The following is a 4,826-nucleotide window of genomic DNA, read 5'->3' as shown; positions in this document are numbered from 1 at the left end:
ATTTCCTGAGAAATAAATTTCTTCCCAGTTTTTCCTTTATGGGTTCATGTGTCCAAAGTTAACTGAAATAGTTCACAGTGAGTTAATGGAGTCCTGAGAGAACTGCAACCCAGCACCTCCTTTGGCTGCTTTTTGGGGTCCTTTAGGAGGACAGGACAAGTGACAAGTGACCACTGTCCCTTCCCAAGCTGCTGCCCGGCTCAGGGGTCCCTAAGCTGGAAGGATTTAGCAGCTCCCCAGGGGTGCCTTTTCCTTGCATGGGTTTCTCCAGGTGCTTTTTAAAGCCAGCTCAACTTTTAGCTTTCCTCGTGGGTGCAGTAACTTCATGTGCTGCCCTCCCACCTCAGGCTGGAGGGGTTGGTGCAGGACACCCCTGTGAAGGTGCCCAGGGGGACACGGAGCTGCTGCTCTCCAACCCTCCCACTCACAGCCCACATCTGTTCTCCCTGTACTTGCTGCAGCATCTTCCAGGAAAGCTCCAGGACAGGGACAGATGTTCTGTAAATGCAAGAAATCAGATGTAGGGGATGTTGTGCAATAATTTACTCACCGGAGCCCGTTTTTCCTTCTCAGTCCCTCGTGAGAGTCAATCACAGATCCCCCTGTGAAATGTGGTGTAGGCCTGTGACATGAGGTTGGCAGGAGGCTTCTCTCCTGTCTTCAGAGGGAAACAAACAGCGGTTTCAAGGCCAGTTATTTTTCAAATTAAAGCAAAAAAAAAAAACCACCACCACCAACAAACCAACAAAAAAATCCCCTCTTACTTCTTTCTGTTGTTCTTTCTGAATTCCTACTTAGCATCCTGAGAACCCTTTAGAGGATTTGCATGTAGAACAAGGAATGAATTTCTCACAATGAGGCCAAAGAAAACTGAGATCTGTGGGTGGAGGAAGCTGCAGCCCATGCCAGCAGCCAGTGCCAGTAAGGAGGTGTCCAAGGTGAGGCTGAACACTGCCTCAAATCCTCCCCTCATCCTGGGGCACTATGATAAGTTAATTAATTAAGATAAGATAGATAAATAGATGGATGGATGGATACATACATAGATGGATGGATACATACATAGAGGGATGGATAGATAGATAGAGGGATAGAGAGATAGATAGAGGGATAGAGAGATAGATAGAGGGATAGAGAGATAGAGGAATAGATAGATGGATAGATAGATAGATAGATAGATAGATAGATAGATAGATAGATAGATAGATAGATAGAATGAAAGAAGTTGCCCAAAGCAAGGGCCAGGCTCCAAGAGCTGCCTATTTACAGGCATTATAATTTCCTGTAGCTGCATCCATTTACCTGTCCATAAAACACCATCTGATGCCTGTGCCAGGATGAAGATGCACAGGAAAAAAATCAAACCCCTCCCTTTTGCCTAGAACACGAGTTCATGAACTTCTGTTATCATTCAGGCCTGCTCTAATTGAAACATCATGTCTTACACAACCATCTCCTTCTCTGTCCCCTTCTTTCACTCTTTTAAAAACCATTTCCTGCTTTTTTCCAGCTGGACACGCTATCCCTCTTCCTGCTTTGAAGCAAATATTTTGTTGGGTTTGGCTGCTGTCACAGCCACACATCGTCTTCTGCCTGATATTTTATCCATCTGCTGCTGAGGAGAATTATTTTGAGCTGAAAAGTCTCAAAAGGGTTCTGAGGTGCTGAGTCGAATCAGGAAGTACCAGTGCAAGAGAAGAAAAACCTCCTCTCTCAGCTTCCCCGTGCACAGTAATTCAGGCTGAAAGGCCTTAAAAATTAAATGCTGGGAGATGCTTGTTACAACACCCTGGTGCTCCAGTGCTGTGCTGGGTCCCACTGGAGGAGCTGATACACCCTGCTCACCCCTCCACGTGTGGAGATGGGATCCAACTCTGACTTCCTCTTCTGTCTCAAGCGAATGGAAAAAGAGAGTTGGGTTCCTGTGCTGCCGAGGTTGCCAGCACCTGCCTTGCCTCATTTCTTCTGCTTGAAGAACATCTGGTTCTGCTCTGGGACAGCCACGCATGGCCAGTGGAGCTGTGTGCCCTGTGATGAAGCCTCTTGAAGCCTGGCTGGAGACACTCATTGCCATCCTGGCAGGGGACACTCCGTATTCATGGTGCCTTTCCTTCCAGAACACACACAAATAACTTTCTCTTTGATGCTGGTCCTGCCTCCTGTTTTTTCTTTTCCCTCTGGGTTGCTCTGTAAAAAAAAGGATGTTTTTTTTGTCCAGCCAAGCTCCAAGATCTGGAGGTGCCTGCCCAGAGGAGGTACCCATGGTTGTGGCACTGCTGCTGGGAAGGGGGTACAGGAGGGGCTGTGAGGAGCTGCTCAGGGCTGGGGGATGTTTCCTTCACCCCACAGGGTGTCTGCAGGCAGGGCACCATCTCACAGCCCTGCTCTGGGTTTCCTCTGCAGGACACCAGCCCTTTGCTTGTCATCTCTCAGCTGTACCCTCCCCCCACCCTGCAGAAGTTTGACTCACAGAAGTTGTGTCACCGCTTTCCTTGGAAGTTCCTTGGAATTCTCAGAAATACCACTTTTTTTTGCTGGTTTTGCTTACTTGCACTTAAAGGGGAGTTGCTTAATTAGCCTTTGAACTAGACAATGTCCATCTCTATCACAGTTTTGAGGAGACCTGGAAAGCCATTCCTGTCCATTCCTAGGGACTATCTTTCAACTTCAAGTACTGCTTTGCTCCCCAAATCTTGGGGTGACACACTGTCCCCAAGCTCCCAAATGTTGAGCACACATGTGCCTTGCTCCCCTGGTCCCTAGCACTCAAAAACTACTATCTGGCCTTGTTTTTCTCAGTAACCTGTAAGGTTTGGGCTGCTCCTTGCTGTCAGGATGCCTGTTTGGGATTTGGTGCCTGGGGATCAGAGCTGGAGGCAGCTGGTGAATGGCCCTTTGTGCTCTTCGTCGCTTTGCTGCATAAAGGGGGCATTATTCCATCTATTAAATAAGAATCTTCCTGTTAATAAGATCAAGTTATTGCCTGAGTTACTGTGGGGAACATGTGGCATCTGCAGCAGGAGCTGCCTCACCCACTCTGTGCTGGATGATGGATACACCCTCTGGCACGGCCGCTCTGCTCCGGGTTCAGCGGCAAAGGGCACGGGGGGCTCTTGCTCTGCTGCCAAACAAGGGCAATAACCAGGCTGGCAGGGCAGTTCTGGGGCTGCTTCTGTGCTGGAGGTGACACTGTCAGCCCCTGCAATCCCAGAGCAGGTAGAGCAACCACAGCTGCTGGGGATGATTTTCCTCCTGCAGCCCTTCAGCTCCGGGCAGGGGAAGGGAGAGGGGTGGAACTCCAAAGGGAGTATTCAATAAGTCAGTTCATTTCCAGGAAATCTCTCTCTTGTTCTTTTTTCTTTTTTTTTGTTTCTTTTTTTTTTTTCTTTCCAATGGAAAAGCTAAGTCCTTGTGAACTTTTTGAGAACTTTTGTTCATTCCCCGTTGCCAGCTAAGCTCTGCTTTGTGCTGGTGACAGAACCCCTTTCTCCAAGCACTGGCCATGGGCCAGGACATGGAAATCTCCAGTGAGAGCTGGCAGTGCCACAAGCCCTGTCCCCCTTCCCTCCAGGCTGATGCAAAGCCCCAGCTCCAACCAGCTCCCCTCTGGGGACTCCCTGTGGGTCTTTTTCCTTCTCCTCCATGTGCAGATGTGATGGAGCAAGCTCTGCTGCTTCATCTTCCTCTGCAATGGAAAATGTCAAGTATCATGGGGAATAGTCAGTCAAACCTGTGGAAGGGGAGGGTGTTGGTGGCAGTTCCTTGGAAGACACAACTGTCCAAGTGCTGTCAGAAGGAACTCCTCATTTCCAGCTCCAGAGATGTTCTCTCTAAGACAGGACTTGTTTTCCTGGCCTTTTAGTGCTGTTTGGGTCTTTGCATCATCCAAAGACCTCCAAAGGGTCCTGGTTCCATCATGCTGGGTGGTAAAGAGAAGAGATTTCCTGGAGGGTCTCTGTGTAAGGGCAGAGGCACAGAGAGCAGAGCAGAGGGAAGCCAGAGTATTTCACAAGTCCACTCAAACCAGCAGCCACTGCAGCAAAGGGACCAACATCACCAGCAGCATCTCCAGAGGCACAGACCATAAGATGCTGATAAAAAACCCCTAACAGCAATGGATCATATAAACTGTGTTTATCTCAGGAGGCCTGTGCCTTTAGTTCCTCAGCACCACTGATATCCCCAGGGCACTAAATAAAACTTTTCCCTTGCACAGAATTCCCATTTCCTGGTGCTGAGTGTATGAACAGGTGACAAAACTGTTTGATGACTTCACTTACCCATTTCTCAGGGCTGAGGAGTAGAAAGGGAGCTGTTGTGCAACTGGGATGGAAAGAACCAGGATCTCTCTAAATGTGTGTCCTCCAACTGCCAAAATATGTTTTGAAGCTGAGTGGGGAACGTACACAAGCAGTGATTGCAACACAGCCACCACTGGGATGAAGAGAATTGAAGTCAATATTTTCTGTGAGAGTTTTAACCTTTGCAAATGATCTGGGCACAGGGATAACAGGAGGAAAATCACAGAGTCAGAGGTTCAGGTTGAAAGGGACTACTGAAGGTCATCTAGTCCAGCCCTTCTGCAGTGAGTAAGACCATTTTCCACTATCCCAGGTTGCTCCAAGCCCTGTCCAACGTGGCCTTGAACGTTCCCAGGGATGGGGCAGCCACAGCTTCTCTGGACAACCTATTGCCAGGGTCTCACCACCCTCACTGTAAAAAGTTGATTCCTAATATCTGATCTAACCCTGCCCCCTGTCAGTGTGAAGTTGTTCCCCCTTGTCCTATCACTACATGCCCCTGTAAAAAATCCCTCTCTGGATCTG

This window comes from Manacus candei, unplaced genomic scaffold, assembly GCF_025592945.1.
Source record: "Manacus candei isolate 608988 ecotype Guabito, Panama unplaced genomic scaffold, ASM2559294v1 h1tg000047l, whole genome shotgun sequence".
Classification (NCBI taxonomy): Eukaryota; Metazoa; Chordata; class Aves; order Passeriformes; family Pipridae; genus Manacus; species Manacus candei.
This window is presented reverse-complemented; position numbering follows the sequence as displayed.